General features: G+C 35.3%; 1 long non-coding RNA gene across 1 annotated transcript; it reads left to right on the forward strand.

Annotated features, from left to right (window-relative positions):
• Positions 1–8,653: 8,653 nt before the first annotated feature.
• LOC109123345 (uncharacterized) lies at positions 8,654–9,983 on the forward strand. The gene is made up of 2 exons (XR_002031071.2): positions 8,654–9,181; positions 9,379–9,983. It is a non-coding gene; the product is annotated as an uncharacterized LOC109123345 (long non-coding RNA).
• Positions 9,984–14,825: the final 4,842 nt, after the last annotated feature.

The raw sequence follows: 14,825 nt of genomic DNA on the forward strand, positions 1-14,825 counted from the left end.
AAATATTGACAATAAAACTGAAAATAATATGTTTGTCTTTAGACTAACATATTGAATGTAAGATAAACTTTATATGTCACATATTTATGATTACTTTATTTATTATTATATTAAAATAATCCTTCTTTGGGTTGATTATTTTATACAATAATATCATGCTTACATATTTCAAAACAAATAAAATTATATAACACATGTTACTTTGGCAACAAATATACATAACTTATTCATTTTTAAATGTTAAACACAAATATAGCAAGCAATAATTTAATTAAAATTATTTATGCATAAACCTATGTATATATACAAGCTTTGATAACAATAGATGGGAGAAAAGGTGGGCAAATGCCGGAGCGAAGCGGAGTGGAATGGAGCGTAGCGAAATGGAATGAATATATTTTTGTGGGTGAATGACAAGTTGGGGGGGTGCGGGGGGCAACACCCCCCGCGGTATGGTTCAGGGGTAATTTTGGTCTAAAAATATATATATTTTTTTATTTCTTTTGGGCTACTGGACCATGGTGTTGGGCTTTGTGGAGCCTAGTTTTGTTTGATTCGGTTTGACGACCCGACCCGAATAATATTGCATGGCTTTTTTAATGGGAGATTTATTGAGGCCTGTTGGGCCCGTTTAGCCCATTGTGGAACCACCTTTTTTAATTAGGGTTTTTTTAGTATGGTAGGGTTGTCGTGCTATATATATATAGAGAATATTGTAGCCGCAAGGTTGTACTCTGTATTCTTCCCTGATAATAGTGATATCCCTACAACTCCGTGGACGTAGGCAAATTGCCGAACCACGTAAATATTGTCTTGTGTGTGTGATTGTTTTTTCTTTGGCGTGTGTTTTCTCTATTTTTTGTTTCTCACGGGTTGGGAATTCGGTTTAATTCCCTACAACTGGTATCAGAGCCTAGGGTTAGGTTTGAGTGGGAGCAATGGCAGAGGAAGCAGGAAAGGCGTCTGGAATAGAAAAGTTTGATGGCACAGACTTTGCGTATTGGAGGATGCAGATTGAAGATTATCTCTATGGGAGGAAATTGCATCTACCTTTTTTAGGGACAAAACCTGAGAGTATGAAGGCTGAGGAATGGACGCTTCTTGACAGACAGGTTCTAGGAGTTATTAGGTTAACTCTATCTAGGTCTGTTGCACACAATGTTGTAAAGGAGAAGACCACAGCAGATCTGATGAAGGCTTTGTCCGATATGTATGAAAAGCCATCCGCAAACAATAAGGTGCATCTGATGAAGAAATTGTTCAATTTGAAGATGGCAGAGAATGCATCAGTAGCACAACATCTGAATGAATTTAATACAATCACAAATCAATTGTCGTCTGTAGAAATTGATTTTGATGATGAGATTCGTGCTCTGATCGTCTTGGCTTCTTTGCCAAACAGTTGGGAGGCAATGAGGATGGCAGTAAGCAATTCTACGGGAAAGGAAAAGCTCAAGTACAATGATATACGAGATTTAATTCTGGCTGAGGAGATTCACCGAAGAGATGCAGGTGAAACCTCAGGATCTGGTTCTGCCCTAAACCTTGAGACAAGAGGCAGAGGTAATAATAGAAATTCAAATCAGGGTAGATCAAATTCCAGAAATTCTAATCGGAACAGAAGCAAATCTAGATCAGGCCAACAAGTACAATGCTGGAATTGTGGGAAAACAGGTTACTTTAAAAGGCAATGCAAAAGCCCTAAGAAGAAGAATGAAGATGATTCTGCTAATGCTGTAACAGAAGAGGTACAGGATGCATTACTTCTTGCAGTAGACAATCCACTTGATGATTGGGTTTTGGATTCAGGAGCTTCGTTTCATACCACTCCACACCGAGAAATCATACAGAATTATGTTGCAAGTGATTTTGGTAAGGTATATTTGGCTGATGGTTCGGCCTTGGATGTTGTGGGTCTGGGAGATGTCCGGATATCGTTGCCCAATGGGTCTGTTTGGTTACTGGAGAAGGTTCGACATATTCCTGACCTGAGGAGGAATCTGATTTCTGTTGGACAACTTGATGATGAAGGACATGCAATACTATTTGTTGGTGGTACTTGGAAGGTTACAAAGGGAGCTAGGGTATTGGCTCGTGGAAAGAAGACTGGCACTCTGTATATGACCTCATGTCCAAGAGACACAATTGCAGTTGCTGATGCAAGTACTGATACAAGCCTATGGCACCGCAGACTTGGTCACATGAGTGAGAAAGGGATGAAGATGTTGCTGTCAAAAGGAAAACTACCAGAATTGAAGTCCATTGATTTTGACATGTGTGAAAGTTGCATCTTAGGAAAGCAAAAAAAGGTGAGCTTCTTGAAAACTGGCAGGACACCGAAGGCTGAAAAATTAGAACTAGTACACACTGATTTGTGGGGGCCTTCTCCGGTTGCATCCCTAGGAGGTTCAAGGTACTACATCACCTTTATTGATGACTCAAGTAGAAAGGTATGGGTTTATTTTCTGAAAAATAAATCTGATGTATTTGTAACTTTTAAGAAGTGGAAAGCCATGGTTGAGACAGAAACAAGTTTGAAAGTAAAATGTTTGAGGTCAAATAATGTAGGAGAGTACATAAATGGAGGTTTCAGTGAGTATTGTGCTGCACAGGGAATTAGGATGGAGAAGACCATTCCTGGGACACCAAAGCAGAATGGTGTGGCTGAGCGCATGAATAGAACTCCCAATGAGCGTGCTAGAAGTATGAGGTTGCATGCTGGACTACCAAAAACTTTTTGGGCTGATGCTGTTAGCACTGCAGCTTACCTGATAAACCGAGGACCATCAGTTCCCATGGAGTTCAGACTTCCTGAGGAGGTTTGGAGCGGTAAAGAGGTGAAGTTTTCACATTTAAAAGTTTTTGGTTGTGTTTCTTATGTTCATATTGATTCTGATGCTCGTAGTAAACTTGATGCAAAGTCAAAAATATGTTTTTTCATTGGCTATGGTGATGAGAAATTTGGCTATAGGTTTTGGGATGAACAAAACAGGAAAATCATCAGAAGTAGAAATGTGATATTTAATGAACAGGTTATGTACAAGGATAGGTCAACTGTAACGTCAGATGTTACAGAGATAGATCAAAAGAAATCTGAGTTTGTCAACTTAGATGAATTGACTGAAAGTACTGTCCAAAAAGGGGGTGAAAAAGATAAGGAGAATGTAAATTCACAGGTAGATTTGAGTACACCTGTAGCTGAAGTTCGTAGATCTTCCAGGAACATTAGACCTCCGCAACGTTATTCACCTGTTTTAAATTATCTCCTGTTGACTGATGGTGGTGAGCCAGAGTGTTATGATGAAGCCTTGCAAGATGAGAATTCAAGCAAGTGGGAGTTAGCCATGAAGGATGAGATGGATTCCCTATTGGGGAATCAGACATGGGAACTGACTGAATTGCCAGTAGGAAAGAAGGCTTTGCACAACAAGTGGGTATACAGAATAAAGAATGAGCATGATGGTAGCAAACGTTACAAGGCCAGATTAGTTGTTAAAGGGTTCCAGCAGAAGGAGGGCATTGACTACACAGAGATATTTTCTCCAGTTGTGAAGATGTCAACAATTAGACTTGTACTTGGAATGGTGACTGCAGAAAACTTACATCTTGAGCAGTTAGATGTGAAGACAGCATTCCTTCATGGTGACTTGGAGGAAGACCTTTACATGATTCAGCCAGAAGGGTTCATTGTTCAGGGACAAGAGAATCTAGTCTGCAAACTGAGAAAGAGCTTGTATGGCCTTAAACAAGCTCCTAGACAGTGGTACAAGAAGTTTGACAATTTTATGCATAGAATTGGGTTCAAGAGATGTGAAGCTGATCATTGTTGCTATGTTAAGTCCTTTGACAATTCTTACATCATATTACTGTTATATGTGGATGATATGCTTATTGCAGGGTCTGACATTGAGAAGATTAATAATCTGAAGAAGCAATTGTCCAAACAGTTTGCAATGAAGGATTTGGGAGCTGCAAAGCAAATCCTTGGTATGAGAATCATTAGAGACAAGGCTAATGGTACATTGAAACTTTCACAGTCAGAGTATGTGAAGAAAGTTCTCAGCAGGTTCAACATGAATGAAGCTAAACCAGTGAGCACACCCTTGGGTAGTCATTTCAAACTAAGCAAAGAACAGTCACCGAAGACAGAAGAAGAAAGGGACCATATGAGCAAGGTGCCCTATGCCTCAACTATTGGCAACTTGATGTATGCTATGGTGTGTACAAGGCCAGACATTGCACATGCAGTGGGAGTTGTGAGCAGATTCATGAGTAGGCCTGGAAAGCAGCATTGGGAGGCAGTCAAGTGGATTTTAAGATATCTGAAGGGTTCATTAGATACATGTCTTTGCTTCACAGGTGCAAGTTTGAAACTGCAGGGTTATGTAGATGCTGATTTTGCTGGTCATATTGATAGTAGAAAGAGTACTACTGGGTTTGTTTTTACTCTAGGTGGTACAGCTATATCATGGACTTCAAATCTACAGAAGATTGTTACTTTGTCTACTACAGAAGCTAAGTATGTTGCAGCAACTGAAGCTGGAAAGGAGATGATTTGGCTACATGGTTTCTTAGATGAATTGGGTAAGAAGCAGGAGATGGGCATTCTACACAGTGACAGTCAGAGTGCAATTTTTCTTGCCAAAAATTCGGCTTTTCATTCAAAGTCGAAGCATATACAAACAAAATACCACTTTATCCGTTATCTTGTTGAAGATAAACTGGTAATACTTGAGAAGATTTGTGGATCTAAGAACCCGGCAGACATGTTGACTAAGGGTGTCACTATTGAGAAGTTGAAGTTGTGCGCAGCTTCAATTGGTCTTCTAGCTTGAGGACAGGAGGATGAGTTGTAGGGATGAGGGATTGTTTCTTGGAGGATAGCGGTTTGATGTTGGTGATTGGACTAGTCTCCAAGTGGGAGATTTGTTGGGCTTTGTGGAGCCTAGTTTTGTTTGATCCGGTTTGACGACCCGACCCGAATAATATTGCATGGCTTTTTTAATGGGAGATTTATTGAGGCCTGTTGGGCCCGTTTAGCCCATTGTGGAACCACCTTTTTTAATTAGGGTTTTTTTAGTATGGTAGGGTTGTCGTGCTATATATATATAGAGAATATTGTAGCTGCAAGGTTGTACTCCGTATTCTTCCCTGATAATAGTGATATCCCTACAACTTCGTGGACGTAGGCAAATTGCCGAACCACGTAAATATTGTCTTGTGTGTGTGATTGTTTTTTCTTTGGCGTGTGTTTTCTCTATTTTTTGTTTCTCACGGGTTGGGAATTCGGTTTAATTCCCTACACATGGCTCATCCACATTAGCAAACAAATTGTAAAAGAAATTAAGGGCATTTTCATCTTTTAAGGGACGCCGGCAGTGGCGTTTCGGATACTAAAGGACACCGACAGCGGCGTCATAGGCTGTAATGGAGACGGCGCCGGCAGCGGCATTGTAGAGGTGTTCCCAAAAGCAAAGGGCGCCAAAATAATGCCAAATGACGGCGTCTACAACGTCTTTCTAGGCGGCGTCGTAAGGAAGACGCCACAGCGCCTTCTCCGACTGCCTAAACGGTGCTAAAAAAACGCTTCTCCAAGCGATCGATCGCTAAGAAGACGCGCCACCAACATTGCTGCCTGAAATGCCACACCATCCAATCAGTGAAGACGGACGCATGCGACACGAGCTGAAGAGATTTGTAGGAAACCCCTGTAGCAGCACACCAATGGCGCCACAGCGGCGCACCCCCTACAGCCTCCCAAAAACGGCACGACGTTGTGACTTGCAGCCCTAAAATGGAGCTTGAACAGCACCTGAAGTGCGCCTGAACCGTGCCTAGATCGCCCAAAACGGCCAGATTTTTTGTTATTTGTGTTTTAAAAGGCATTTTGGTGAAGATTGAACATGCTCTAATACCAATTGTTACTAGTTTTCATTTTCCATTTCTACCAAAACGCATATAGGATATATATATTTATCAATTCATTTAGAACATGCATTTATTCACATGGAACATACCTGAATCCATTTCTGAATTTTGGTTGAAGATGTATGGATCTTCTAAGGCCGAGGAAGGTAACCACCGTCACTGGATTCTCTCTGGCAATGGGAAGCGGGAGAGATTAGGGTTCTGTTTTATTCAAAAATGTGATATAACAAAATGAACAGACCCTTGACCTTTTATACCCTCATGCCTTAGGGACCATACCCATTGGGCTATTGGGCCTCACGAGTCTTCGGCCCATTATCTAAGGCTCGTGATGACGTTTGGGCTCTACACATAGGTGGCCCATACTCTTGAACGAACAGAAAACAAATTGAAGAGGTGAATAGCTTAGTCATGAATTATTGTGAGATATGTGAGTCCATATCTTAACAGGAATCACCTACTATCTGGTTCGGCTTTCAAATCTCTAGTTTCAGTTCTCATGCTAGCCATGTTCACCACCATGGCATCGATTTACGTCACCGGCCGATGAGTTCTCATATTGTTTCGTATTGTGAAATGATTTTCATTTCTTAGCTGTAATAGTGTTTATAGTGTGGTTAATTTCTTTAATTTAGGTTTTGTTTTGTGATGCTTTGATTTTGATTATAATTGGTCTATGTTTTTCAAAAGAAAAATTGTTTTTATGGAAATCTGTTATTGGTAGGCTATGGTTGGATTATGAGAATAAGGTTTATTTGATTAAAGAGCTTGATATTGTTATTCGATTGTAGCTTCAACTTTTCTTCCCCACAGTTTGTTAATGCATTTTTAGGGACTATTTTGTTATTGAGACTAAATTATAATGATACAAAGAGGGTCTTGACATTGAATGGAACCAGAATCAGTCCATCATGGTATATGTTCTATAGCATTACATTACAATGCCAAATAAACTGGTGATGTGCATAAGCTCTTGCTTTTTTCTTTCTTTCTTTCTGTTTTTTTTTTCTTTTATTGAAACAATCAGAGTTGATACCAACCTATTTTCATTTTTTGAAATTAATCATTCAGAGTAATTGAGGTAAATATCTATACTTACCAGTTTAATAGTTTTTAGGTGTAATCAGCCAATGACACTGAAAATTACAGGTAAATAAATTATATCTATACTTTATGTGGGGTTCTTTTTTTGGGGTTTTTGTTATAATAGACAAAATATAATCTAGAGGTCATGGTTATGGTTCTTCAATTTTATAGGAACAGCAGAAGAAGTTAGCAACCTTTGAGATGGAGTTACTTGCAGCACAGTAGGAATATTTTGTCTCAAAGAACTTGTCAGAAAATAAGGAACTCCTCCTAAGAAAAAGCATTTAGCTGATGTAGGAACTATTACAAAGTTTGGCCACAAGAACAATAGAGATGCAATCCATAAGACATGGATACCAATTGGTAGAATACCCTTCTTTTTGTAAGTTTCTCTCTTTACTCTTTCTATGATTTACATAGAGAATGACCCAGTTGGCACTTAACAAATTGGCATTTATGTTATAAGCATATAAGGGATAAAAGCAGGAGGCTTGTAGCCTGAACTCTTATTAACATGAAAACTTTTAGGGAACTTCCATTTCTCTTCTATTCTTTTTTCATTGTTTTGTTTATTTTGTCAGTTTGCAATAGTCATCTTTCAATAGTTTGCAAACTCCATCAACCAATTTGAAAAGCCTTGGAGCTAACAGGTGCAAATTATGAGAATCTAAAATCTTGTCTCTCTAGGATTTTTCTAAAATTGCTCAATTGAATGGAAAGCAGAAAACCATCAAGAGGCCCTGCCCTGCACCCTCTATACTCCTGTTTACAGAAATTTGGAGTTTGTCTTTATTGTAATAAGGGAGACAATAGTTTGCATAATAATGGAACAAGAAGTAATATTGTGATTCGCTGCTTCAAAAAGTAATTTTGACATAACTTATGTGCTAAACTGCACTAAAATGCTTAGCACAAAAAGTATGTTATTCTTCATTTGAGAGCATTACATTGAACCTCATATGTTAGCATCACTTTTGCCATAACTAATCTTTCTTTCTTTCCCCTTATCCAAGACAATGCATATTGAGTGATTGATACTTAAGTTAATAGCCTTAGCACCCACATGGGGTGAAGTTTGAATCCAGAATTTCCCAATAGTCTTAATACGCTTCCTCGGGTGTATTCGAACTTAAGACGTCAATGTTAAACCACCACCTTACCCAAAACCTTTAAGTTACTCGGTAATAGGCCAACAATGGGATATTAAGGCCACTAATAGGTAGGCTAATAGCCTGAGCAATTCTCTTATAATGTTTAATGGTTCAAATGTTGACAATTAAAACATTTACAAAAGCATGATGACTTAGCCATCGTTTTCATACAGATACTCTAGAAGCAGTTCTTGCTCTACCCATTTGAATAAGCCTTGAGTTTATATTGGGTGTATGAAATCAGGTGAAGTTTTCTCAAAGTTGTGAGTATAATCAAAGGGTTTTTTTTTTCTTTTCTCTAATGATGAGAAAACGAGTTCTTTATGATATTCTATTTTCACATATTGTATTATCTTTTCATATAGTAAGAACTAGACTGGTAGAAATTTGGTGATGGAAAATCATGAGTAATTCTGTATTGATTTCATCTTGTCTCTTATATTAAGATAAGTAATTATTACCTTCTAGTTCTGTTAACTAGTCAGGAAGTCTCTTAGTATCTCCGAATTCATCTGATAGGTGATAGAAGTCCCAATGAATAACTAGGGCATTGTCCCATAAGAGGCTTGCTTGATAGAGAGTTAGAGCACCATTTCTGAAGTTTTTTGGGCATTTAAACAATTTATCATTCCATCATATTCTTGACATCTGTTACACTTGATTTGCCCACCCTATGCACCCATATTTAAACCATCTCAAACTCTGATTTGTGTTGAGGTATCCTGGAGTTTGCAGAGGGACGCCTTCTCGGGAAGTCAGGCTTACATTGGCTGAATATACATTTAGAAAATTTATATGCTGGTCGACTGGACAAGTTATCATACGAGGGTTGGGTAGCATTTATTGAGAATCATTTAGAAGATATATTTGATTCCACAGACAGACCTCTGGAAGGAAGACGTTGGTGGTTGTCTGCTGAGGATCCTTTCCAATGCTTGGCTGCATGTATTAATCTCTCAGAAGCATTAAGAAGCTCCTCTCCATAGACTACTATTTCACACATGCCTGTCCACCAGGTACTTCATTCTCATCATGGTCACATTCAAACTGAGAAATGTTTACTACCGAGTGAAATCAAATTAATCCCACCTCCCTCCTACTCCACCCAACTCCACAATAAATAAGAAATCTTAGAACTAGTTTTTATTGGAATTATGTTCTAAGCATAGGCATATCATTTGTTGCCTTGTGTATTTTGTATAAAATCCTCCAGGTAACTATATAGTTCTTCTGCATTTACACATGGAAAATGACAGTCACATGATTGTTCAGACCCTTCAGAGTACCCCATTTGTTGCGGAGCAGAAATAATGGATCTACCACTTCTTTCATAGCACTACCTTATGTTTGCGCTATCCTATTGAAGTAGGCTTGAGAGGATAACAGATATTTCCCTGACTTTACTTTTGTTTTCATATTAAATGCTTAGATTCAGGTCATTTGTTTGTCCAAAACTTAATCTGAGATTGTATTGTTCTATCTTTTTCAAGGATGGCTCGTGCAATGGCTTACAACACTATGCTGCCCTTGGAAGGGACAAGGTAGTGGAATTTTCCGCTTTTGGTTGATCGTTGTGGAGTTCTAATTATGTGATATGGAAGCATGGTTTTTGATTAGTTAGGCATAGCTTTTCACTCTTTTTCTGCTTTGAGGCTAAATTTGTCTCAACTTTGATCTTCTCTCATTTTGATAGGAAAAAAATGAACTTTGTTAAGGAAAGATAGTACGAGGATAAGGAACTAGAAATTGAAACCCAAGAAAGAAACCAAACTTTGTTTGAGTTTGGTGCAGTTTATTTAATTTGATTTTTTTAAGTCATCTCAAAGTATGGTTGTTTCAAGAAAGGGGTTTATCATGGTATTTGGCGAGTTCAAAGGCTACGGTAACAGATCAGTCTTTGAAGGCCGTGAATTTTAGTTAGAGTTTAGTATTGGAGGAGATTTTTTTTATTTTTTTTATTTTTATTGAAGTTTCCTTGTTCTTTCATCTTTGGCAGTAGAAGTTTGAATTGGGGATTATTATTTGATTATGCAGTTTGGATATATATATATATATATATATATATATATATATATATATATATATATATATTGGAAATTAAAATTTGTTGCTTCAACTAAAGTTTTATATATGTAATAGAAAATATATACCGGAAAAAGTGGTAGGACCTTTTCAATTTTGAAATGAGAATTTTAATTAAAATATTTGAAAAAAAAATTCAAGACTTCAGCTGTGGCCAACATAAGTTGTGTCAAGAGAATAAATTATGAAGCCCTATAGTTGCGGCTGACAAAAGGCCATGTCCATAAGTACTATATAGTATTAAATTATGTAGATATCACACCTTTATAGCAGCAACTATCAGCTGTCCCAACCACATATGGAGCTTTTAGTTGAGGAAAAAACATGACAACGGGGATAGCTTCACAACTTCTACTTGTGTCTTTTATAGGTGGCTGCAACTATAGGATTTATCTGCATCCCTATGGCCTTCGCGGCTATGAACTTAACTTCTTGTAGTGTGTAACACTCTCGCCTCGTGTATGATTGCATGAACTTGCAACACATGTACTGCACAACTCTTTGTTAATGGTTGTTAAAAATAGATTTCTATTTTTGAAAATTGAAAATAAGAAAATCTTGTTTGACAATAAGAAAATAGAAACCAATTTTTCAGAAATAGAAAATAGGTTTTGTTCTTAAAAAAAAAAAAATGTTTTCAATTGTTTTCTAGGGTTATTTTTTTAAAAATAATATGATAAATATGAAGAATAATTAAAAATAAAATGCTACATATAAAACTTACTTTTTTGAAAAATATTTGAAAGTAAAAAATACGTTAAAAGCATTTCAAATTTTCAAACAAACATTTATCATATAAATCTCATAGAATTATTTTGGAAAACTATTTTAAAAAACTATTTCTTTTTTGAATGATTTTCAAAATTATTTCCAAACTAACTTAAAGTATGTTTGACAGTGATTTTATGAAGTATTTTTAATCTTTTTAATATTTGAAAAATAAAAAGTTTTAAGTGTTAAAAAAATTATAAGCATTTCCTAAAATCATTATCCAATAAACTCTAATTCTCTTTACTAAAGGCTTATACAGGTTTTTATATTTTGCCTCCTAACCATGTTAGATAGGTGGTAACCATGTTATAAGATTTTGGGTTAGCATTGGCTAGTCTGCACTTATATGTACTTAATTGTTGTTTTTAAACATAGAAAATGAAAGTAACTTGGATATAAAATATAAAAACTTTTAGAGGCTTACATTATTTCAAATTTCAAAATTTTTTATAATGATTTTTAAAGATATAAGGTGAGTTTATACTTTTGGTAAAAAAAATTTCTATTTTTTTATATAAAAATTATTACTACTTTTTGTGATAAAAAAAATGTATAAAAAAATGTCAATATACAAATAATAAAAGTTGAAAGAACATTTTCAATACATAGATTATCTTAAGGGTTCAAATGTGGGCTAAGCCTAAAACTTAATATTAAATCTTCTCTCATTCAAATAATAGTCTTTATAAATACTAGAATATCCTAAATAGTTATGGACCAATATTTCAAACAAATTTCTCAAACATTAGTATCAAAAGAAACTTTCATTAACCATGACGAGCTCCCTGTTTTAATCTAAAACATGTAAATAAACATAATTAACTTCAATCTAAGCAAGATTTAGATTTGTATTATGGATAATATAAATCTAAATATTTTCTTAAAAGATGATCATAAGTTTCTTAGTCCATGACTTCAATTAATAGAAAAAATATTTATAAGCTCAATTTTGTTGGAAGACTTTTTATATTTTCCCGTAACTTACACTCCATTAAAGATTCAAGATTATTTAGAGTTAAGTACAGATTGGATAACACAAGTATAAAGTTATGAAAAGAACAATAACTTTTAATTGAAAAAGATTTTGGAGATCTAGTGCTCAAGCACTTGAATCTAGCTTTCAAGGCTTGGAACACTCAAGTATTGCTTGAGAGTACCCAATAACAAGCACTCAAGTGGTGTACTTATCTCGTACTTGAGCACTCAAAAGAGGGGTTTCCAAAAAATAAGTTTGCATACAACACTCATTAAAAAAAAATGATTATATATCTATACACACACATGATCCATGGTTTAAATAAAACATTTCTTATATTTACAATAATTTTATTTTAAAGTATTGTTATTATATTATACCAATGTTGTTAGGCCATATTTTGCTAAACAAAATGAAAAAGAAAACACATTATTTGGCAAATATTTTACAACTAGAGGTGATGAAGACTAATGTTAGTAATTAGGTTTGCCATATGTTTCAACAATGTACAATTAGCTCAATCACTTGAAGCTTATACCAAAAATATATTTGAATAACAGACAAAATTTCTGAAGGGTACATAGTGATAATCAACTACCAAATTAACATAAACATAAAAGTTGGAAGGACAATTTTAAGGTATAGATGACTCTAAAATATCAAAAGTAGGTTGAGTATCCAACTTAATATTACAACTTTTCTCACTTAAATGACAGTTTACAAATAACAAAACTACCTAAAGAAAAATAATTGTTTGCCAACATTTCAAAGATAGAATTCTCAAACACTAGTACCAAAAGAAATCTTCATCACCACTAAGAATTCATCTTTGTATTCAATCTGAAACAAGTAAATACACATGATTAGCTCCAATTTAAGCAACATTTAGATTTTCATAATGGAATATAAACAACATGTTCGATATTATTATTGCAATTATTGTTATTATTATTATTATTATTATTATTATTATTATTATTATATAATTAACAACACAATATTAACAAACTTGGTTATAAAGATTGTTTAAATTCCTATAGTTTTCTCACTTGTGGTATTTAACCATACTCAAGTGAGTATATTTGTCAATAAATTTAGAGTTTCAACTAACAACCTATAACAATTTATAATTTTAGCTGTTTGCTTGTATATTTTTTTGGAATTCAACCTTGGAAAAAATCACACGTATCTTAATCTTCCCTATGAAAATCACATTCTGCAACTTCAAAGAGTTGAACCCAATTATAAACTCCCTCCATCCTCTTTCTAATGACTCAAACTAGGAGATTGATTACCCTATGCATTGTATTTAGGAACTTAATTGTAGTAAGGGAAGAGAAACAACTTATATTCATATGTATAGTTGAAGGGTCTAAAAATATGCCTCTTACTATAACATGATTTGAACATTTAAAGCAATATACTTTTAGTAAATCAATGTCCAACAAGACAACAATTCAATTTCTTTTTTTTTTTGTAAATTTAAATCATTATTTTCAATTCAAGAAGTTAAGAAATAATATAATAAAATATAAGCATAAAAAGATTAATAGCTAACAAATATGTACGTAAACATGGATGGCCTTTCATTACGTTGCAATGAAATTCATCTTACCTTCTTTTTGCATGATGTTTATTATTTTGAAACCACATCACCCTCTGTAAAATAGTTGAATTCATTGTGATGATAATCATAACACACCAAAAATACAATGAAATAAAATAAATAAATAAATAAACAAGGAAGAAAATAAAGGAAAAAGAATCGTAAGTGATGTAAGATATGTCACCTTTTCAGCCATGAACTCCATCTGTTTCCATCTTCCTTTTCAGACGAGCCACATTCACTGCAGTGAAGACATATAACCTATCTCTGGTTTCATCAATGAACCGGAAATAAGCCTGCCTCCAAGACTTCTTTAGAGCCAAACTGCCACATACAGCCCAAAATCCCACCGGAAAGCCCAATCCCATGCTTATGAAGAACCATGACAGGTCCCATTCATCTTCATCTTCCTCCTCATCTGTGTGATCTTGATCATTTAAAGTGGAGCAATTGGTTGAAAATGGAGGCCCACAAAGTCCCAGGTTCGCCTCATAAATGGATGGATCATTGAATGTCGAGAATTGGTTGGTTGTTGGAATTGGTCCTGACAGGAGGTTATGTGATAGGTTCAAATGGTTCAATGAGGTTATAGAAGACATGCTCGGAGGAATTGGACCTGAAAGGCGGTTGCATGAGAGGTCAAGAGTTTCTAGCCCTTGCATGGCTCCGATCTTCTCAGGTATTTTTCCAATCAATTGGTTTTGGGACAAATTCAAGGTACCCAGGGTCGAGAGATTTGTGATCTCTTTTGGGATCTCTTGTCAAAACTCAACCAAGATGAATACCCTAATTTCATATATACTGGAATATTTAACAAGGTGAATACCCTAATTTCATATATACTGGAATCTCCTAATTAAAAACAATGAGTAGAAAAATAATAGCGGAAGCATACCTGAATCCATTGAAGGAGAAACCTTATAGGAAGAAAACCCTTTGAGATGGTCTTCCAATTCTAGCCACTAGATTCTGTGTCAATTTCTCTCTGAGAGGATTTTCAGAAATTGGAATGCGTAGTCGTAGAATGGGGACCATAACCCTATTTATAAACCGCTAGGGCAGTTTTAATTTTATCACAATTATATTTCTGCCCCTCATAGAAATAATAATTGTCTAATGGTATCTACACAATAATCTCATGACAATTATACCTTTAAGCCAATTAATCAATTAAAAATTAGATCACTATATTTAGGCTTAATTAAATGATAGCACACACATTTTA

Source organism: Vitis vinifera, chromosome 1, assembly GCF_030704535.1.
Source record: "Vitis vinifera cultivar Pinot Noir 40024 chromosome 1, ASM3070453v1".
Lineage (NCBI taxonomy): Eukaryota > Viridiplantae > Streptophyta > Magnoliopsida > Vitales > Vitaceae > Vitis > Vitis vinifera.